The sequence below is a fragment of the Heptranchias perlo genome, unplaced genomic scaffold (genome assembly GCF_035084215.1).
Source record: "Heptranchias perlo isolate sHepPer1 unplaced genomic scaffold, sHepPer1.hap1 HAP1_SCAFFOLD_47, whole genome shotgun sequence".
NCBI lineage: Eukaryota > Metazoa > Chordata > Chondrichthyes > Hexanchiformes > Hexanchidae > Heptranchias > Heptranchias perlo.
The window spans coordinates 1,873,679-1,897,068 of NW_027139484.1; the positions used below are offsets into that span (position 1 = coordinate 1,873,679).

Genomic DNA, 23,390 nt, shown 5'->3' on the forward strand with positions numbered 1-23,390 from the left:
GTGGGGTGTGGGCGTCGCTGGCGAGGCCGGCCTTTATTGCCCATCCCTAATTGCCCTTGAGTGCGGTTTGACGTGTTGTTACTCAAAGGCACTCCCTGCTGGTGAGCAGAGGCAAATGCTCGAGCAAATCAGCAGTGTTCGGGCAGACACAAAAAGCTTTTAGGTTTGCGAAATGAAAAGAGGCCTTCTCTCCCTCAGCACCAACATGTTAATCAGTCGGCTGCCTGTAAAGTTAAGAGAACGGCCTTGAGCTCATTGCTGCTTCCTCCAAAAGCACGCTCGCTAGTTCCAACCAGAAACCTAAGGATGACTTTCTCCACGGATGCTGCCTCACTTGCTGATGATTTCCAGCATTTTCTCTTTATAATTCACATTTCCAGCATTCGCATTATTTTGCTTTTGATTGGATAAACCTCGCCCTTCTAAAACCCATCACAGAATAATCAGCAAGAGGGGCTTACAATGGCGGATGACATTACCCAGAATGCCGCGCGAGGTAGAATACGGTCTATCTCCATTCGAAGGGGCCCAGCGGGAATGCGCGTCAAGAGCCGCCGGTCGCAGAAATCAGCGCCTTGGAGAGACCCTGAGATTAAGAGTCTCATGCTCGACCGACTGAGCTAGCCGGGCCTAAGCTTTCCTAACCGCCTTATCTGTTATTGCAGCAAGCCGGAGAAAGACTCCATTTCAAATTATTGGAATTAATTCTGAGGGAAAGGATAAACTGTCACTTAGAAAGGCACGGACTAATCAAGGACAGTCAGCATGGATTTGTTATGGGGAGGTCGTGTCTGACTAACCTGATTGAATTTTTCGAGGAGGTGACAAGGAGGATCGATGAGGGTAGCGCAATTGATGTCGTCTACATGGATTTTAGCAAGGCTTTTGAAAAGTTCCCACATGGCAGATTGGTCAAAAAAGTAAAGGCCCGTGGGATCCAAGGGAATGTGGCTTGTTGGATCCAAAATTGGCTCAGTGGCAGGCAGCAAAGGGTAATGGTCGACGGGTGTATTTGTGGCTGGAAGGCTGTTTCCAGTGGGGTGCCGCAGGCCACGGTACTTGGTCCTTTGCTTTTTCTGGTATACATTAACGATTTGGACTTAAACATAGGGTGTATGATTAAGAAATTTGCGGGTGACCCAAAAATAGGCCGTGTGGTTGATAGCGAGGAGGAAAGCTGTAGACTGTGGGGGTTCACGTAATTTTCTGATAACAAAGCACTCAATCTATCTCTGATAAAATTTCGAACGAATACGTTGGTTTGATCTGGCACAGGCACGATGGGCCGAATGATCTCCTTTTGTGGACTAACATAATACGATGATACTAAGTGTTGTCTGACGGAAAAGCAACACATTCCAAATAAGAGCAGAGAGAGGAAAGCAGTCTAACAGCATAACAACACGGTGAGATATTGTATTTGTGAAGAAGAGGAGGGATTGTTTATCATGGTGGTAGTCACATAGGGTATCATTTGTGACTTTGATAAGGACCATTTCATGCTGCGACAGGGGCGGAAACCTAATTGGAGAGATTCAGCCCGGGTGCGGCCCCATCGTGCGCGGAAAGAGGGAAGAGGCGGGGGGGAGGGGTGCGTGTAAATGTCAGAGCTGGGGCTCACCGGTGGAAGCCGTATAAAAGTTTAAAACGGTACTCGCCCAACGTGGGGCTCAAACCCACTACTCTGAGAGTTTTTAAAGAAAAGGGGGAGCAGCCACTGTCTGTGTCTCTCGCTGCACTTGAAACAACACATTCCAAGTCCGAGCAGAGAGAGGACACCATTCAGTTGTCCGTTGTGTTGAATAAAATGCTGTCGGTTTCCGTAGTGTAGCGGTTATCAGGTTTGTTTTAAAACGGGGAAGTTCCCGGCTCGATCTTGGGCAGAAACGTTATGTTGGAATTTGGTCTCCAAATACATCCCGATCGATTTTCTTCTCTTGCCAAAAAGGGAGACAGTGGCTGCTCCCTCATTCTTTTTCAGCTGTATCTTTTACTTCATTAAACAGATAACTTTGAGTGATAGAAAACTGATCGACAGTGACGCTCACTTCAAGTTTTATTCCCTTTTAATCTGGAAGGATATATTGGCTTTGGAAAGGAGTTAGTAGCGTAGGATCGACAAACCTTTTCCGCCAGTGGTGGACAAGGGAACCGAACCAATCATCGACCAAGTTCTCCTGAATTCTCCAGTGCAATGGGAAACCGACCAACAAAAGCCCTTTCATTGACCGTGGAGGTTCAGACAAATTTCTGATGACGAAGCGCTCAATCTATTTCTCTTGTCTGTTTCCCGATCCTGTCTGCATCTCTGCCCTGTGTTTATCTCACGATGTGTCCACCTGCAGGTTGGTTTTTGAACGAAGACGTGTGTTTGTCTTCTGTTCGTTGCATGAAATAAATGAGGGATTCAGGTGCTTCCCTCCCTGACATTGGGGAGCCAGTGGCAGACTTCAGAGTTGGGTTCTGTTAATTGTGAAGACGCAAAGAAAACATGAATTGCAGAATTATACAAACCAGCCTTAAGGGAAAAAACTGTGACCCCGACGTGATTTGAACACGCAACCTTCTGATCTGGAGTCAGACGCGCTACCGTTGCGCCACGAGGCCTGGATGTAACACTGCGTGTTTGTTTCTATCAATGTTTGTCAAGCACCGCTTTAGAGATCCGAGATTGGTGGAATGGGTTGGCTTTCAAATCCCCGCCCACCCCCACCGGATGTCAGGCAGCATCAGAAGTCTCCTTCACCTGTCAGCGGCAGCATGGCGCTCGCTTCCATCGCCTGCTGTCAGCGGACTGCAGCAAATCCAATTACATTCATCCTGCACCCAGAATTATCACATCACAGGAAAAGGATGTGGGAAACTGCTCAAGATAATTAACAGGAGGGGAAACTTCTGAAAAACACTGAGACTTTCGGTGTTTCGACTTCGATTCGAACTGCAAAAAAGAACGTGTGAAAATATAAACTATGGGTGTGATGTTTATATATGTAGGAAACTGCTCAAAATACATAACAGGAGGGGAAACTTCTGAAAAACACGTGGACTTCCGAATGTTTGTACTTTGGTTAGAACTACAAAAAAGAACGTGTGAAAATATAAACTATGGGTGTGATGTTTATATGTAAATTGAATGTTTCTTGGCGGATTTTTCCCGTTTCTCTCGCAGCTATGGGTTGTTAATCCATCAACAATAACTTCTGCTTGATTTTAGCCCGAGTGGTTACAAAATAGCAAGTTTAATAGGTTGACTTACAACAGAGTTGCACGACAGCAGTCTTCAACATTACATTCAACAGTATTATTATTTTAATATAACTGTCTACAGGTTACATTAATGACAAGCAATCAACACAACCTGACCTGTCTTCGAATCCAGGTATATCGGACCTGACGTTAGCGGACTGCCTGTGGCAATGGACTTCTGACTGTCCCCTATTGAGAGCTCTAACATTTGAGAAGGGAGCATGCCCTATCTTTAGACGATTCGGCTGCATTGTTCTGTACGTAAGCACCACTGATCTTAACTCATGGTCGTAAACCATCCCACTTTGCTGACTCTCAGAAACCACCAAGGATTGTTTCGTGTCTTCGTGTTTATTTAGCCTTTCTCCGTCATCAGGTTTTGGATGCTTATACCAGGTTACCACAACCTGGAGTTCAGGTGTCCAGGACACTCAAGATTCTCTGGACATCAACATTTCATAATTTCTCACCACTTAAGAAATATTCTGTTTTTCTTTTCTTCCGACCAAAGTGAATAACCTCACATTTCCCCACATTATACTCCATCTGCCACCTTCTTGCCCACACACTTAAACTGTCCATATCCCTTTGCAGAATCTTTGTGTCCTCCTCACAGCTTACTTTCCCACCTAACTTTGTATCATCAGCAAACTTGGATACATTACACTCGATCCCTTCATCAAGTCATTAAAAGTCGTCCATAGGCATATAAATAGTAAACAGGTAGTAAGAGGAGGGGTAAGACCGAATAGGGACCAAAAAGGAGATCGACGCATGAAGGCATAGAACATGGCCGAGGTACGAAATGAGTATTTTGCATCTGTCTTTACCGAGGAAGAAAATGCTGCCGAAATCACAGTAAATGGGGAGGTAGTTGAGATACTGAATGGGGTGAAAATTGCTAAAGAGGAGATACTAGAAAGGCTGGCTGTACTTCAAGTTACCTGGTCCGAATGGGATGCATCCTAGGTTACTGAGGGAAGTAAGGGTGTAAATTGCAGAGGTCCCGACCATAATCTTTCAATCCTCCTTAGATACAGGGTTTGGTGCCAGAGAACTGGAGAATTGCAGATGTTACACCCTTGATCAAAAAAGGGTGTAAGGATAAACCCAGCAATTACAGGCCAGTCAGTTTAACCACGGTGGTGGGAAGCTTTTAGAAACGATAATCTGGGACAAAATTAATAGTCATTTGGACAAGTGTGGATTGATAATAAAACGCCACTGTGGATTTGTTAAAGGCAAATCGTGATTGAGTTTTGTGATGAGTTAACCAAGAGGGCTGATGAGGGCAATGTGGTTGATTTTGTGTTTGTGGCCTTTCAAAAGGCGTTTGATAAAGTGCCACAAAATAGGCTTGTCAAAAGGGGCGATAGTGGCTGCTTCCTTATTTTTTAAAAGCGCTTTCTTTTATTTCACTCAACAGATAACTTTGAGTGAGCGAAAACTGATCCACAGTGACGCTGATTTCAAGTTTATACCTTTTAATCTGAAAGGATATATTGGCCTTGGAAGGAGTGCTGCACAGATTCACCAGATTGTTACCAGGGTGCAATGCGTTAAATTATGACAAGATGTTATATAAACTAGGCTTAAAATCACACAAGTCAAACTGCAAGAACTTTTCATTTTTGATACATACTTTAATGACCTGGGCTTGGGTATACAGGGTATAATTTCAAAGTTTGCAGATGACACGAAACTCGAGAATGTCGTAAACAATGTGGTGGATAGTATCAGACTTCAGGAGGACATGGACAGCCTTGTGAAATGGGCTTTATTAATAGAGGCATAGAGTACAAAAGCAACAAAGTTATGCAAAACGTTTATAAAACACTGGTTAGGCTACAGCTGGAGTATTGTGTTCAATTCTGGGCACCACACTGTACGAAAGATGTCAAGGCCTTGGAGAGGGTGCAGAGGAGATTTACTAGAATGGTAACAGGGAGGAGGGACTTCAGTTATGTGGCGAGATTGGAGAAGCTGGGATTATCCCCTTAGAGCAGAGAAGGTTAAGGGGAGATTTGATAGAGGTGTTCAAAATTATGAAAGGTTTTGATAGAGCAAATAAGGAGAAACTGTTTCAAGTCTCTGAGATGATTCTCTTAATTACCATTAATAAACACACAACTTTCTGTTTCGCACTCAACGAAATGCTAACAAGTTTGATGAATGACTGTCGAAACTACGCTAACTTTTCTGACTTTCTTCCCTTCTCATTTTACTCACTTTATTTTAGGAGACTGCTTCGAAGTTTTCAGTGGTTATGAGACCAGGAATCTGATGCAGCCGTTGTTGAATTTGAAAGGATTGCAGCCCAATTTACACGAGACAAAGCTCGCGGCTGGAAGTTTGTGAGGAGCAAGTTCCAGCAAATTGTTTCTGACCCGGGATTAAACCGGGAGTTTTTCGTGTGAGGCCAACATGATAACCATTACACCACGAAAACATCTATTTAGTTCAGCCCAGGTCAGATGGAAGTGTTAAGGGAGAAAGTGAACTGCTGACTCCCACTTCTGGGGGATATCCCAAAGCGCTTCAAAGAGGTGTAATCAAAAACATAGAATCATAGAATCACAGGAGGCCATTCGGCCCATCGTGTCTGTGCCAGCTCTTTAAACTAAATGGTGCAATTTTAAAGGGGGTGCAGGAACAGAGAGACCTGGGGGTATACGTGCACAAATCTTTGAAGGTGGCAGGACAAGTTGAATAGATTGTAAAAAAAAAAGTATTCAGAATCGGTGACTTTATTAATAGAGGCCTAGAGTACAAAAGCAAGGAACTTATGCTAAACCTTTATAAATCACTGTTTAGGCCCCAGCTGGCTACCACACAATTCTGCCCACCACACTTTAGGAAGGATGTCAAGGCCTTGGAGAGGGTGCAGAGGTGTTTTACTAGAATGGTGCCAGGGATGAGGGACTTCAGTGAGGTGTAGAGACTGCAGAAGCTGGGGTTGTTCTCCTTTGAGCAGAGAAGGTTAAGGGGAGATTTAACAGAGGTGTTCAAAATCATGAAAGGTTTTGATAGAATAAATCAGGAGAAACTATTTCCAGTGCCAGAAAGGATGGTAACCAGAGGACATAGATTTAAGGTCATTGGCAACAGAGGTGAGATGAGGAGAATGTTTTTACGCAGCGAGTTGTCATGATCTGGAATGCACTGCCTGAAAGGGTGGTGGAAACAGATTCAATAATAACATTCAAAGAGGAACTGGGTAAAAACTTGATGGGGAAAATTTTGCAGGGCTATGGAGAAAGGGAAGGGGAGTGGGTCTAATTGGATAGCTCTTTCAAAGAGTTGGCACATGCACGATGTGCCGAATGGCCTCCTTCTATGATGTTTCCATGCTGAGATTCGATGTTATGGAGGATTTTCTGATGCAGTGGATATTCGGGGCAGAGGACCAAGTGGGGATTGAGCTCGACGGCAAGTGTATACAGTTCGTTCAAAGGACTGAAGCCGATGGTTTCATTCTTCCCGTCGTTTAGCAGCAGGAAATTACTCGGCCATGCAGGCGACTTTTTTTGTCTTCATTCATGGGATGTGGGTGTCAATGGCAAGATCAGCATTTATTGCCCATCCCTAATTGCTCTTGAGAAGGTGCTGGTGAGTCGCCTTCGTGAACTGCGCCTTTCATTGACTGTGTCATTGACATTTTCTGGATGGAGAGAAACTATTTCCGCTGGTTGGGGATTCTCGGACGAGGGGCCAGACCTTTCAGGAGTGAGATTAGAAAACACTTCTATACACAAAGGGTATGTTCCCATGTTCCTATGTTCCTATGATATTATTAATATAGAATTCCGACAGGCATTTGATAAGATTCCACACAAGAGACTGTTCGCAAAAATGAAAGCGCATGAAACTTGAGTCAAATTATTGACATGGGGAGAGAATTGGTTCGCAGATAGGAGACAGAGAGTAGGGATAATGGGTACATACTCCAATTGGCAGGATGCGACTTGTGGTGTCCCCCAGGGATCTGTAACTGGGGTCTCAGCTTGTCATTATATTTATCAATGACTGAGATGAAGGAACAGAGAGTTGTATATCCAAGTTTGCTGATGACACTAAGTTAGGTGGTACAGTAAGTAGTGTGGAATGCGAGTTGAAAGTTACAAAGGGACATTGATAGATTAAGTGAGTGGGCAAAACTATGGCAGATGGAGTTCAATGTGGGGTAATCCACTTTGGACCTATGGTCAGGGTATTTTCCAAATGGTAAGAAGCTCGGAACTGTGGAGAAGCAGAGAGAATTAACGGTTCATTTACATAAATCAGTAAAAGCTAACGGACGGGTCCAAAAATAATTTAAAAGACTAACGGAGTGTTAACCTTTATCTCAGGGGGCTGGAATATAAAGAAGTGGAATGTATGTTGCAGTTATATAAAGCTCTGGTTAGCCTGCGTCTGGAGTAACTGCGTTCAGTTTTGGACACTGCACCTCAGGAAGGATAGATTGACCTTTGAGGGGGTGCAGAGCAGATTGACCAGAATGTTATCGGGGCTAAAAAGGTTAAATTATGACGACAGGCTGCGTATTCCCTCGAGTATAGAAGATTGAGGGGCGGTCTGAGCGAGATGTTTAACATGTTTAAATGATTCGATAGAATAGAGAGAGAGAGAGAATCAATTTCCTCTGGGGAATCAAGAACGAGGGGGACATAAGCTTAAAATTAGAACCATGCAACTCAGGTTCGAAATCAGGAAGCACTTTTTTACACAAAGGGCAATAGAAATCTGGAGCTCTGTCCCCCAAAAGGCTGTGGATGCTGGGGGGCAATTGAAGCTTTCAAGACTGAGATCGATAGAGTTTTGTTGGCTGAGGGTATCGAGGGATCGGGAGCAAAGGAGGGTAAATAGATTTGAGGTGCAGATCATCAATGATCTAATTGAAGGGCGGAACAGGTTCAAGGGGCTCAATGGCCTCCTCTTGTTCCCAATGGAAATGTTGAGAATATGCTTTGTTGAGGCTGTGACGTCTGGGTCAACCCCTGTCCAAACAAGGCAGGTCACATTTGGGAGTTGAATAACTTTGAAACGAACATTTTTCTTTTGTGACTTGTGCAACTTCGATCAATTGAATAGTTATGAAAGAGAATCAATGCAGTCACTCTAACTTCTGGCTATTAATCAGAACAGAGGTTTCCGTAGTGTAGCGGTTATCACCTTGTCCTGATATGCAGAAAGTCCCCGTTTCGATCATGGGCGGGAGCATTATGTTGGGGCAGGTTTTTTTTCCTCTGTGAAAACTATGGAGAAAACAGACACTTGGGGAAATGTAACATGGGGAAATGTAACATAGGAACAGGAGTCGGTCATTCAGCCCCTCGAGCCCACTCCGCCATTTGATAAGATCATGGCTGATCTGTGATCCAACTGCATATACCTGCCTTTGGCCCATATCCCTTAATACCTTCGGTTGGCAAAAAGCTATCTATCTCAGATTTAATTTTTGGACTGTGCCCCCTCGTCCTAGAATTCGCAACCAGCGGAAATAGTTTCTGCAAATCCAGAAAATGTCAATAACACAGTCAATGAAAGCTGCAGTTCACGAAGGAGGCTCCCCAGCAACTTCTCAAGAGCTATTTGGGATGGGCAATAAATGCTGACCTTGCCATTGACACCCACATCCCATGAATGAAGACAAAAAAGTCGCCTGCATGGCCGAGTAATTTCCTGCTGCTAAACGACGGGAAGAATGAAACCATCGGCTTCAGTCCTCTATGTCTTATTTGTCATTGCACACAAATACATAACACAGATACACAGAGATATAATGATAACCACCACACAGTTACACCCAAATGTATTTATAAATGTCACAGATGCAATCATACATATTTATGACAAGATATATCATATTTTAAAAATAATCAAAATAAATTTTTCAATGGCACACAGAACATAAACACTCACTTTATAAAGAAGCATGACATCCATTTATACAAATCCATAGTTTACATTTTAACACCGTCTTCTGAGCAGTCTTGAACAAATTCCACACACCGAAAGTCTCCGCGTTTTTTCAGATGCTGCCCGTCCTCTTCTGCATTTTGAGCAGTTCCTTTCCTGTGATGTGATGATTCTGGGTGCCGGGTGTGTGCCATTGTGTTTGCTGCAGACAAGCTGCCGCGGACAGGTGAAGGCTGCTTCTGAGGCTGCCTGACACCCGGTGGGAGTGGGCGGGGATTTGGGAATCTGAAATAAATGAAACAGTAAATGAGAAACGTTCATAAAGGTAAAACCCAACTCTCTACTATCTCACTTCGTGGCGCAATGGTAGCGCGTACTGACTCCAGATGAGATAGCTCAGTGTTTAAATCACATCTGGGTCGCACTTGTTCTTCGCGCTGGTAAGAGACTGAATAATACATATTGAGATCCCTTTTTCACAATAAACAGAACCCTGCTCTGAATTCTGCCTCACTAGTTCCCCAGTGTCAGGGAGAGAAGCGTCTGATTCCCTCATTTATTTATTGCAAGAAACATACACAAACGCACTTATTAATTCAAAATCAGCCTGCAGCTCCACACGCACAGAGATAAACACAGCCAGAGAGACAGGCAAACACCGGGAAATAGACAAACCGGTTTCTCAGAGAATTGCCTGTCCCTCCACGGTCGAATGTAAGGGCTTTTGTTCGAACATAAGAACATAAGAAATTGGAGCAGGAGTAGGCCAATCGGCCCCTCGAGCCTGCTCCGCCATTCAATAAGATCATGGCTGATCTGATCCCAACCACAAATCTAAAGAACACAAGAAGTCGGAGCAGGACCCGGCCACATAGCCCCTGGGCCCTCTCCGCCACCCACAGGGCATTGACCGATCCGAACTCAGCTTCATGTCCAATTTCCTGCCCGCTCCCCATAACCCCTAATTCCCTTTACTTCTAGGAAACTGTCTATTTCTGTTTTAAATTTATCTAATGATGTAGCTTCCACAGCTTCCTGGGGCAGCAAATTCCACAGACCCACTACCCTCTGAGTGAAGAAGTTTCTCCTCATCTCAGTTTTGAAAGAGTGGCCCCTTATTCTAAGATTATGCCCCCTAGTTCTAGTTTCACCCATCTTTGGGAACATCCTTACTGCATCCACCCGATCAAGACCCTTCACAATCTTATATGTTTCAATAAGATCGCCTCTCATTCTTCTGAACTCCAATGAGTAGAGTCCCAATCTACTCAACCTCTCCTCATATGTCCGCCCCCTCATCCCCGGGATTAACCGAGTGAACCTTCTTTGTACTGCCTCGAGAGCAAGTATGTCTTTTCTTAAGTATGGAGACCAAAACTGTATGCAGTATTCCAGGTGCGGTCTCACCAATACCTTATATAACTGCAGCAATACCTCCTTGTTTTTATATTCTATCCCCCTAGCAATAAAAGCCAACATTCCGTTGGCTTTCTTGATCACCTGCTGCACCTGCATACCAACTTTTTGATTTTCTTGCACTAGGACCCCCAGATCCCTTTGTACTGCAGTACTTTCCAGTCTCTCGCCATTAAGAAAATAACTTGCTCTCTGATTTTTCCTGCCAAAGTGCATAACCTCACATTTTCCAATATTATATTGCATCTGCCAAATCTCCGCCCACTCACCCAGCCTGTCTATATCCCCTTGCAGGTTTTTTATGTCCTCCTCACTCTCTACTTTCCCTCCCATCTTTGTATCATCTGCAAATTTTGATATGTTGCACTCGGTCCCCTCCTCCAAATCGTTAATATAGATTGTAAAGAGTTGGGGACCCAGCACCGACCCCTGTGGAACACCACTGGTTACTGGTTGCCAGTCCGAAAATGAACCATTTATCCCAACTCTCTGCTTCCTGTTCGATAACCAATCCTCCACCCATGCCAGAATATTACCCCCAATCCCGTGATTTTTTATCTTAAGTAATAATCTTTTATGTGGCACCTTGTCGAATGCCTTCTGGAAGTCTAAATACACTATGTCCACTGGTTCCCCTTTATCCACCCTATACGTTATATCCTCGAAGAACTCAAGCAAATTTGTCAGACATGACTTCCCCTTGTTGTTCGCTTTCGTTCCACACCTTGGAATTCAGGAGAATCTGGTACATGGTTTGTAGGACAAGGCACGGGCGCGATGGCCCGAATGGCCTGCTTCTGAGCTGTCTCCTTCTCCGACTCGAAACTCAGCCCCTCGGGGGGAGCCAGCAGCTGCCTCACTGCAATAACAGACCAAATGGAGAGATTTTAGTGGGCCCGGCTAGCTCAGTCGGTGGAGCATAAGACTCTTCGTCTTGTGGTCGTCGGTTCGAGCTCCACGTTGGGCAAATTCTGTTTTAAACTTTGACGCTGCTTTTGCAAGTGAACCCTCTGCTTGCTTGACTGTCAGTGCAAGAGACGATTCTGTCAGTGCCGCCTCGTGCGCAATGATCAAAACTATAAAAGGAGCAGAAGGTTATTCGGGGTTCAGAGACACAAACCTCTCTGATGAGCCTGAGATTTAGTCAGAGGTTGCTGCCTCCCCTACATCTCTTGCCCTCTGACGAGGCACTTGCTCCGGTTTCAATTTACAAACTGGGTGAGTTGGTGATCGGGTGTAGGAGAGCTGGTTTGTGATCTGAGCAGGAAACTCAGCGGCCCCGGGTGAGACAGAGAAAAAAAATCAGTCCAGGCCCGGCCCCAATCTGCGGATGTGGAAGAAAACACGGGAGGAGGGTGCGATGTGAGGTCCCTGTCAAACCAACTGCCCGAACAAAGCTGGCCACAGTCACAGAATCAGAATGGCTATTTCCTGACGGGGGTGGGCGTGGCCGGTTCATGTGGAAAAGGATCCGGACGAGAATGATCTGATTCATAATGTTAGGGGAGGGAAATTAGGGAGCTCCTTCGGAACGTTCATTACTTGAAAATGAAGACTTTCTCCGGTGTAACTTGTGTGGTTTTTGATGAATGAAATATTTGTAAAAAGGCATCCTTGGAGAAGGATTGAGAGCTTTTAGGACTAGAGGGGAAATGAGGATATTTTGTTTCACACAGAGGGTTGTTCCGATCTGGTAGCCACTCCCTGAAAGGGCGGTGGAAGCAGCTTTCATAGGAACTTTCAAAAGGCAATTGGACAGGTACTTGAAGAGGACTGATTTGCAAGGTTATGGGGAAAAGGCTGGTTTTTTTGGACTAAATTGGACAGCTCTTTCAAAGAGTAGGCAGGGCAACACGGCCGAATGGCCTCCTTCTGTGCTGTAATATTCTATGATTCAATTCCATGATTTAAGTGTGGGACAGGAGAGATGTTGTTTAAAGAGAGGTAAAACTGTCCCAATCAGAGCAGACAGAGGTGACTGGTCGGTTCCCCTCTGCCCAGTATAAGTCACCAGCGGTTTTTTGTGGTGTAGTGGTTACCAGTTCGTTTGACACGCGAACGGCCCTGCTTTCGATCCTGGGCGGACAATTTATGTTGCAATTGCTGTTTACATTCTATATTAATGACATGGATGAGGGGACCGAGTGTAATGTATCCAAGTTTGCTGACGATACAAAGGTAGGTGGGAAAGTAAGCCGTGAGGAGGACGCAAAGGGAGGGGGACAGGTTAATTGATTGGGTAAGAAGGTGGCAGTAGGAGTATAAGGTGGGAAAATGTGAAATTGTCCACTTTGGTAGGAAGAATAGAAAAGCAGAATAGTTTTTATAAGGTGAGAGTCCAATAAATGTTGATATTCAGAGGGAGTTGGGTGTACTTGTAAACAAATCACAGAAAGTTAACATGAAGGTACAGTAAGCTATTAGGAAGAAAAATGGTATGTTGGCCTTTTTGCAAGGAGGTTGGAGTATAAGAGTAAGGAAGTCTTGCTGCAATTAAATAGGGCTTTGGTGAGAACACACCTGGAGTACTTTGATGTCGTCTACTTGGATTTTAGCAAGGCTTTTGACAAGGTCCCAATTGGCAGACTGGTCAAAAAAGATGTGATTGCTCTAGAGAGGGTACAGAGGAGATTTACGAGGAGGTTGCCAGGGCTGGAGAATGTTGGCTGTGAGGAAAGCATGGATCGGCTGGGGTTGTTTTATTTCGAACAGTGGAGGCTGAGGGGTGATTTAATTGAGGTGTACAAAATTATGAAGGGCCGAGATAGAATGGATGCGAAGGACGTATTTACCTTAGCAGGGAGATCAATAACCAGGGAGGCACAGATTTAAAGTGATTGTTCGAAGGATTAGAGGGGAGATGAGGAGAATCCTTTTTCACCCAGAGAGTGGTAGGGGTCTGGAACTCACTGCCTGAAAGGGTGGGAGAGGCAGAATCCCTCGTTACATTTAAAAAATACTTGAATATGAACCTGAAGTGGCATAACCGACAAGGTGACGGACCGAGTGCTGGAAAGTGGGATGAGGCTGGGTGGCTCATTTTCGGCCGGCGCGGACGCGATGGGCCGAATGGTCTCCTTTTGTGCCGTCAATTTGCTATGATTTGGCAAAAGGTTTTTTTTAAGAGCAAATTCCCTGACCAAGCATTGAACACGGGCCGTGGCTGTGAAAGCACCGAATCCGAACCACTGGACCACCAGAGAAGGTGCGAATAGTTTCGAAATATATCTGAGAGTGTTTGTATTAGGTACAAATAATATTTATGGTTTCGTGACTCTGTTGGTTGCAAATGTATTACACGGATCTGTAGTATTTATTTATTGGGGTGTATATATTGTAAATCTACTTTTGGCGCTGATAAGAGTCTGTATAATTCCGCAATTGATGCTTCATTTGCGTTTTCTCAAAAACAAGTCTGTCTCACTGGTTCCCCCGTGTCAGGGAGGGAAGTGTCTGATGCGCTATTTTGTTTAATGTTACAAACAGAAGACAAACACTCGTATTCGCTCAAAATCAACCTGAAGGTGGACACACACACAGAGATAAACACAGCCAATGATATAGTCGTTATGTTGGGATTGCTGCACATGGACACCCAGGGCCGAGTTTACTGCAATGACAGACAAGAGTGGTCGAGTGCTTTAGGCCCGGCTAGCTCAGTCGGTAGAGCATGAGACTCCGAGTCTCCGGGTCGTGGGTTCAAACCCCACGTTGGACGATTTCTCTTTCAAACTGTTTCTGTTGCTTTCAGGGGTGAATCCCAGCTCTGACTCTCTCCTGCAGTATGTCTGCGCCACGGCTGATTTCTCTCCATTTCACCCGGGACCGCTGAGTCTACTGTACTGTGATCACCAACTCACCCAGTTTGGAAATTGAAACCGAAATAGGTGCCTCGCAAAGGGCAAGAGCAGCAGGGAAGGCAGCAACCTCTGACAAAATCTCACTCCCATTGGAGGTTTATGTTTCTGCACCTTTTAAAAGTTTTGACATTCACTGTGCAGGACGCGGCACCGAGAGACTCGTCTCTCATATTCACAGTGATGCGTTGGGCCGTTTTCACTCGGAAAGCAGCTATTGTGATATTGTCTGAGGCTCCCTCCCCAGCGGAAAGGGTTTGTCCATCTCCCTTCCAAAATCCGAAAAATCCTTCGATATTCCAGGGAATACAAGTATGCAACCGCTCCTCATAATTTAACCCTTCGAGCCCTGCTAACATTCTGGTAAATCTGGGCTGCGCTCCTTCCAAGGCCAATATACCCTTTTAGAGTAAAAGGGAATAAAACTTGAAATGAGCGTCACTGCGGATCAGTTTTCTCTCACTCAAAGTTATCTGTTTAGTGAAGTAAAAGATGCAGCATTTCAAGAATAAGGGAGCAGCCACTGTCGCCCTTTTTGGCAGGAGAAAAAACTCCTCGCTGGATGTTTATGGAGAGCAAGTTTCAACATAATGTTTACGCTCGGGAACTTTTCGCGTGCAAAGCAAACCCGATCACCGCTACACTACGGAACCCGCTGCTATCTCATTAAAAACAATGGGGAACTGACTTAGTCTCCTGTCTCTGTTCTGATTTGGAATGTGTTGCTTCTTCGCCCAGCAACACTTAATATGTTGCAACATAGAAGGCGATCATTCGGCCCATCGTGCCTGTGCTAGCTCTCTGAAAGAGCGATCCAAGTAGTCTAACCACCCATAAGCTCTTTCCTCATAAGCCCTGATTTTTATTTCTTTTCAAGTATTTATCCAATCACCTTTTGAAAGTTACTATTGAATCTGCTTCCACCGGCCTTTCAGGCAGCGCATTCCAGATCATAACAACTCGCTGTTTAAATTATATTCCCTCATGTCGCCTCAGGCTCTTTTACCAATTACCTTAAATCTGTGTCCTCTGGTTACCAACTCTTCTGCCACTGAAAACAGTTTCTCCTTATTTGCTCTATCAAAACCTTTCATTATTTTGAACACCTCTTTCAAATCTCCCCTTTACCTTCTCTGCTCTAAGGGGTCAATCCCAGCTTCTCCATTCTCGTCTCATAACTGAAGTCCCTCATCCCTGTTACCGTTCTAGTAAATCTCCTCTGCACCCTCTCCAAGGCATTGACACCTTTCCTAAAGTGCGGTGCACAGAATTGAACACAATCCTCCAGCTGCAGCCCAACCAATGTTTTATGAACGGTTAGCATAACTTTGTTGCTTTTGTACTCTATGCCTCTATTAATAAAGTCCATTTCACCAGGCTGTCGATGTCCTCCTGAAGTCTGATACTATCCACCACATTGTTTACTACATTCCCGATATTCGTGTCATCTGCAATCTTTCAAATTATACCCTGTATACTCAAGCCCAGGTCATTAATGTATGTATCAAAAATGAAAACTTTTTGCAGTGTGACTTGTGTGATTTTAAACCTAATTTATACCACATCTTCTCATAACTTAACTCCTTAACCCTGGTAACAATCTGGTGAATCTGTGCTGCACTCCTTCCAAGGCCAATATATCCTTTCAGATTAAAAGGTATAAACTTGAAATAAGCGTCACTGTGGATCAGTTTTCGCTCACTCAAAGTTATCTGTTGAGTGAAATAAAAGAAAGCGCTTTTAAAGAATAAGGAAGCAGCCACTATCGCCCCTTTTGACAAGTCTATTTTGTGGCACTTTATCAAATGCCTTTTGAAAGGACATTTACACAACATCAACCACATTGCCCTCATCAGCCCTCTCTGTTAACTCACCACAAAACTCAATCACGATTTGCCTTTAACAAATCCAAAGTGGCTTTCCTGTCCAAATTACTATTAATTTTGTCCCAGATTATAATTTCTAAAAGCTTCCCACCACCGTGGTTAAACTGACTGGCCTCTCATTGTTGGGTTTATCCTTACAACCTTTTTTGAACAAGGGTGTAACATCTGCAATTCTCCAGTTCTCTGGCACCAAACCCTGTATCTAAGGAGGATTGAAAGATTGTGGCCAGGACCTCGGCAATTTACACCCTTACTTCCCTCAGCAACCGAGGATGCATCCCATTCGGACCAGATGACTTATCTACTTTAAGTACAGCCAGCCTTTCTAGTATCTCCTCTTTATCAATTTTCACCCCATCCAGTATCTCAACTACCTCCCATTTTACTGTGATTTACTGTGATTTAGGCAGCATTTTCTACCTCGGTAAAGACAGATGCAAAATACTCATTTAGAACCTCAGCCATGCCCGATGCCTTCATGTGTAGATCTCCCTTTTGGTCCCTAATCGTTCTTACCCCTCCTCTCACTACCAGTTTACTATTTATATGCCTATAGACGACTTGTAATGACTTGATGAAGGGATCGAGTGTATTGTATCCAAGTTTGTTGAAGATACAAATCTAGGTGGGAAAGTAAGCTGTGAAGAGGACACAAAGAGTCTACAAAGGGATACAGACAGGTTAAGCGTGTGGGCAAGAATGTGGCAGATGGATTATAATGTGGGGAAATGTGAGGTTATTCACTTTGGTAGGAAGAACAGAGAACTGAATATTTTTGAAATGGTGAGAAACTATAAAATGTTGATGTCCAGAGAAACTTGGGTGTCCTGGACACCTGAACTCCAGGTTGTGTTAACCTAGTATATGCATCCAAAACCTGATGACGGAGAAAGTCTAAAAAAAACTGAGACAATAAACAACCCTTGGTGGTTTCTGAGAGTCAGCAAAGTGGGATGGTTTACGACCATGAGTTAAGATCAGTAGTGCTTACGTACAGAACAATGCAGCCGAATCGTATAAAGATAGGGCATGCTCCCTTCTCAAATGTTAGAGCTCTCAATAGGGGACAGTCGGAAGTCCATTGCCACAGGCAGTCCGCAAATGTCAGGTCTGATATACCTGGATTCGCAGACAGGTCAGGTTGTGTTGATTGCTTGTCATTAATGTAATCTGTAGACAGTTGTATTATAATAATAATAATACTGTTGAATGTAATGTTGAAGATACCTGTAGTGCAACTCTGCTGTAATCAGTCTATTAAAATTGCTATTTTTGTAACCAATTGGGCTAAAATCAAGCGGACGTTATTGTTGATGGATTAACAACCCATATTTGCGACAGTAACGGGAGAAATCCGAAAACAAACATTCACTTTATATACAAGCATCACACCCATAATTTATTTTTTCACACCTTCTTTTTTGCAGTTCTCACCAAAGTCCAAACATCGAAAGTCCACGTGTTTTTCAGAAGTTTCCTGTCCTGTTATGTATCTTGAGCAGTTTCCCACATCCATTTCCTGTGATGTGATAATTCTGGGTGCAGGATGAATGTAATTGTATTTGCTGCAGTCCGCTGACAGCAGGCGATGGAAGCGAGCGCCATGCTACCGCTGACAGGTGAAGGATACTTCTGATGCTGCCTGACATCCGGTGGGAGTGGGCGGGGATTTGAAAGCCAACCCATTCCACCAATCTGGGAGCTCGAAAGCGGTGCTTGACAAACATTGATAGAAACAAACACGCATTGAAATACCCAGGCATCGTGACGCAACGGTAGCGCGTCTGACGCCAGATCAGAAGGTTGCGGGTTCAAATCACGTGGGGATCACATTTTTTTCCCTGAGAGCCGGTTTGAACAATTCTGCAATTCAAGTTTTCTTTGCGTCTTCACAATTAACAGAACCCTGCTCGAAAGTCTGCCTCTGGCCGGGAGGGAAGCACCTGATGACCTCATTTATTTAATGCAAAAAACAGAAGACAAACACACATCTTCGTTCAAAAACCACCCTGCAGGTGGACACATAGTGAGATAAACACAGGGCAGAGATGCAGACAGTATCCGGAAACATCGGGAAATAGACAAGAGAAATAGATTGAGCGCTTTGTTATCAGAAAATTGTCTGAACCTCCACGGTCAATGAAAGGGCTTTTGTTGACCGGTTTCCCATTGAACCGGAGAATTCGGGAGAACTTGGTGGATGGTTGGTTCGTATTCCCTTGTCCCCCACCATTGGAAAAGGTTTGTCCATCCCACCGGACTAACTCCTTTCAAAAGCCACTATTTCCAAAGCCAATATATCCTTCCAGATGAGAAGGGAATAAAACTTGAAAAGAGCGTCACTGTGGATCAGTTTTCTCTCACTCAAAATTATCTGTTTCATGAAGTAAAATATGCAGGTGACAAAGAATACGGCAACAGCCACTGTCTCCCTTTTTGGCAGGAGAAGAAAATCGATCTGTCTGTTTGTGGAGACCAAGTTCCAACATAATGTTTCCGCCCGGGATCGAACTGGGGACCTTTCGCGTGTAAAGCGAACGTGATAACCACTACACTACGGAAACCGATAGCATGGTGTGTAACACAATGGGTAGCTGAATGGTGTGCTCTCTCTGCTCGTACTTGGAATGTGTTCTTTCCATTGCAGCTGGAGACACAGACAGTGGCTGCTCCCCCTTATCTTTAAAAACTCTCAGGGTAGTGGGTTTGAGCCCCACGTTGGGCGAGTACCGTTTTAAACTTTTATGCTGCTTCCACCCGCCCCCCTCCGTCTCACCCCGCACACGGTGGGGCCGCGCCCGGGCTGAATCGCTCCAATCAGGTTTCCGCCCCTGTCTCAGCATGAAATGGTCCTTTGCAAAGTCACAAATGATACCCGATGTGACTACCACCTTGATAAACTATCCCTCCTCATCCTTCTCAAATACAATATCTCACCGTGCTGTTATGCTGTTAGACTAGTTTCCTCTCTCTGCCCTTATTTGGAATGTGTTGCTTTTCCATCTGATAACACTTAGTATCATGGTATTATGTTAGTCCACAAGAGGAGATCATTCGGCCCATCGTGCCTGTGCCGGGTCAAACACACGTATTCGTTCAAAATAAGTTCAGAGACAGATTGAGTGTTTTTTTTTATCAGAAAATTGCCTGAACACCCACAGTCCACAGCTTTCCACCTCGCTATCAACCACACGGCCTATTTTTATGTCAACCGCAAATTTCTCAATCATGCCCCCGACGCTTAAGTCCAAATCGTTAATGTATACCACAAAAAGCAAAGGACCAAGTACCGAGCCCTGCGACACCCCACTGGAAACAGCCTTCCAGCCGCAAAAACACCCGTTGACCATTACCCTTTGCTTTCTAGCACTCAGATAATTTTGGATCCAATAAGCCACATTCCCTTGGATCCCATGGGCCTTTACTTTTTCGACCAATCTGCCATGTGGGAATTTTTCAAAAGCCTTGCTGCAATCCATGTAGACGACATCAATTGCGCTACCCTCATCGATCCTCCTTGTCATCTCCTCGAAAAATTCAATCAGGTCAGTTGGACACGACCTCCCCTCAACAAATCCATGCTGACTGCCCTTGATTGGTCCGTGCCTTTCGAAGTGACAGTTGATCCTGTCCCTCATTTGAAATGGAGTCTTTCTCCTGCTTGCTGCAATAACAGATCAGGCGGTTATTCAGACTCAGGCCTGGCTAGATCAGTTGGTGGAACATGAGACTATTAATCTCAGCATCGTGGGTTCGAGCCCCACATTAGGCGAAGACCATTTTAAAGTTTTATGCTGCTATCACTGGCCAACAGTGCAGAAATAATGCAGAAGAAAGCATGGTATCGGTAGTCAGAATGGCCGAGCGCTCCAAGGCGCTGCGTTCAGGTCGCAGTCTCTTCTGGAGGCGTGGGTTAGAATCCCACTTCTGACATTGCTGATTTTTACCAAGACGTGGAAATATTTTATTTGCGGATTGGGCTGCAGCTGATTTTTCTGCCAAGTTGATTTGCTCCTCCCACAAAAGCAACTGGCTTTGTCATGCATATGTGACTTGAGAAGTTTTGAATGGTGAAATGTTTGACATATTAATGACCGGGACAAAGAAATAGAACAGCAGTGGGAAACATTTAAAACGATGATCGATAAAGTCCAGGAGAAATATATCCCACGACAAAGCAAGAAAAAAATAGCCAGAAATGATACAACAGGGATGAATAAAGAAATAAGGACAAAATTGAAACAAAAGAAAAAGGCACACAAGAGACAATAAAGGAGAGAGGGGAATGTGAAAAGACTGGGAAAGAAGTCTAAAGAACTATTCGAAAGGCAAAAAGGAAGATCAAAAAAGCGAAGTATTCTGGACACATCAACAGCCAAAGAAAATTTAGGATTGGAATAGGGCCACTAAGGGATACACATGACAAACTCACAGGCAATGACAGCGAAATGGCAGAAATATTAAATAATCACTTTGCTTCAGTATTTACCAGGGAGACTAATATTGTGGACATGACAGGAGAAGAAGAGATCAAAAAAAATATAAAGACATTTAAGATCGAAAGGGGGGAGATAATTGATAAACTAATCAAAGCGAGAGAGGAAATTTCCTGTTCGGAGCCGAACCACAGTTTCAAACCGCTCAGCCACGCTAATTTCCGTATTACTGTTCAGGAGCTCATTTCACAGGGACACGATTACTGCGCTCCATTTAGAGAGGCTCAGTGACAGGTGGATATTGACCTATTAATAGAATCATAGAACAGGACAGCGCCATTCAGATGCCATTCGGCCCATCGTGCCTGTGCCAGCTCTCTGAAAGTGCTGTCCAGTTAGTCCCACTCGCCTGCTGTTTCCCCATAGACCAGAAAAAGTTTCCATCCAAGCGTTTATCCAATTCCCTTTTGAAAACTGTGAGTTAAGAAAAACAATATTGAAAGGGGTGCTGGGGCCTCTGCAGAGTCGATGTAGAGTGTGTGATGATTGAAGTTATCAAGATGGTTGCTTTACACATGGTATGTTGTGCAATCATCCTGAAATATCTTCAATATCCAATACCAATTGAATTGCAAATCTGACGGACAAACACTGGAAAACATGTCACGAGTGAACGCAAATCATCTGGGACCCGTTTTCAGCCTCACCGCACTTTAAATAAAGTGAAATAACTTTGCATTGAAAAGATTTGGAACTTGCATCTGTACCTTTATCTGTTCCATTTCTTAAAGTTGCTGGCGTCTGATGATGAACACGCCTCTGCTCCCTCCATTGAACAAGAAAGGAGGTGTTTGACGTTGACGGGACCTGTTGGTTCTGAGCTCATTCTTTCCATTGAGTGGGTTCGCGTCCTTCAACTTTAGCCCAGCGTTGAACTTCGCAGCAAACAAGTTCGACACCGTCTCACCGCGGACGCTGACTGCCATGTTTATTGTAAACAATTTTACAACACCAAGTTATAGTCCAGCAATTTTATTTTAAATTCACAAGCTTTCGGAGGCTTCCTCCTTCCTCAGGTGAACGTTTGTTGGAAATGACAAACGTTTCCAACAAACGTTCACCTGAGGAAGGAGGAAGCCTCCGAAAGCTTGTGAATTTAAAATAAAATTTCTGGACTATAACTTGGTGTTGTAAAATTGTTTACAATTGTCAACCCCAGTCCATCACCGGCATCTCCACATCATGCCATGTTTATTGTTATTTCTTTCAGACCTAAATAAATAGTGACCGTGATTTTAAATTTGCACTCAGTGATTTTTAGGTAGTCTCCTTTCAGTGTTTCAAAGGCGACCCCTAATTTATGATAGTCCGGCCATTTCACCAGCCGTGTTGAAAACAAAACATGTCTCTGCTTTTCGCGTCTTTTTTCGAAAGGCAAAAAATATTTTTCCCGTGACCTCTGAAGGATGGACAAGTACAGTTCAGAAAGCAGAAGCAAGTTCACCGAGCTTAAATCGTCTGACCACGTTAAAGGCGATATATACAGATATATATATATATATATATATATATACACAAGTATTTGCTGTCTGTTTCTGTGGTTGTCTTTTTTCTGTGTGTGTCCATCTGCAGGTCGATTTTGAATCAATACCAGTATTCGTGTCAGTTTGTTGCATGAAATAAATGAGGGTATCAGGCGCTCCCCTCCCTGCCACTGGGGAGGTACTGAGTCAGGGTTGAGACCAAACTTCTGTTTTGTTTTGTGTGAAAAAGCAATTGAAACCTTCATTCGGGAATTATCCAGTCTCATGTGAGCGGTGAAAGAAACAGTGACCCCGATGTGATGTGAACACACAACCTTTTGATCTGGAGTCAGACCTTTGCGCCACGCACTCTGAAGACATGATCCTGGATGTTATTATATTTTTTGAATGTTTCTCAAACACCGTTTCATGTATTGGTTAAATGGATCGGGCTGATCAAATCTCCGCCAGATCCCACCGGGTGTGAGACAGTCTTGGAAGCAGCCTTCACCCCCAATATCACGCTGGCATTCATCGCCTGCTCCCAACGGACTGCATGAACAGGGCTGGGAGATATGGACTTTGTTCACATCATTCAGCAATGTGAATCGTTAAATATTTAATCATTTTTAATGGGGACAAGGTTTCAAAATGCTTCCGCCCGGTTTCGAACCGGGGACCTTTCGCTTTCTCGGCAAACGTGATAACCACTATACTACGGAAAACTGATACTTCAAGCTCTGTGATATGGATATCACCCCTCAGCCAAACTAATTTCCATATTACTGTCCAGGAGCTCATTTCACAGGGATACATTTACTGCGCTGTATTCAGGAAGGCTGCAGAGAAGGACAGGTAGCGATGGTCAGGCAGGGAATCCCAGAGCATCGCGCCGACACAAACATTTCACTGTTTTTTTCATGTACTTGTTATCCGACCGCAGTTTAAACTATTGCGAATGGCATGCGCAGATGATAATGTTCATTGAGTGTTTTCTTGCTCGAACCATCAGCCTTTACGGTTAATAGCCGAACGCGCTAACCGATTGCGCCACAGAGACCAACCGGTGTGGTTTCTTGCAAGATACACGAAAGCAGCGTGTCACCT

At 44.2% G+C, this 23,390-nt stretch overlaps 5 non-coding genes across 5 annotated transcripts; 3 read left to right on the forward strand and 2 right to left on the reverse strand.

Moving 5' to 3' along the window:
- Positions 1 to 2,535: 2,535 nt before the first annotated feature.
- On the reverse strand, positions 2,536 to 2,607 carry trnaw-cca (transfer RNA tryptophan (anticodon CCA)). Its single transcript has one exon. It is a non-coding gene; the product is annotated as a tRNA-Trp (tRNA).
- An 11,619-nt stretch (positions 2,608 to 14,226) lies between these two features.
- Positions 14,227 to 14,299, forward strand: trnar-ccg (transfer RNA arginine (anticodon CCG)). Its single transcript has one exon. It is a non-coding gene; the product is annotated as a tRNA-Arg (tRNA).
- Positions 14,300 to 18,815: 4,516 nt separating this feature from the next.
- trnav-uac (transfer RNA valine (anticodon UAC)) lies at positions 18,816 to 18,888 on the reverse strand. The gene has a single exon. It is a non-coding gene; the product is annotated as a tRNA-Val (tRNA).
- Positions 18,889 to 20,023: 1,135 nt separating this feature from the next.
- trnan-auu (transfer RNA asparagine (anticodon AUU)) lies at positions 20,024 to 20,096 on the forward strand. The gene has a single exon. It is a non-coding gene; the product is annotated as a tRNA-Asn (tRNA).
- A 78-nt stretch (positions 20,097 to 20,174) lies between these two features.
- Positions 20,175 to 20,257, forward strand: trnal-cag (transfer RNA leucine (anticodon CAG)). Its single transcript has one exon. It is a non-coding gene; the product is annotated as a tRNA-Leu (tRNA).
- Positions 20,258 to 23,390: the final 3,133 nt, after the last annotated feature.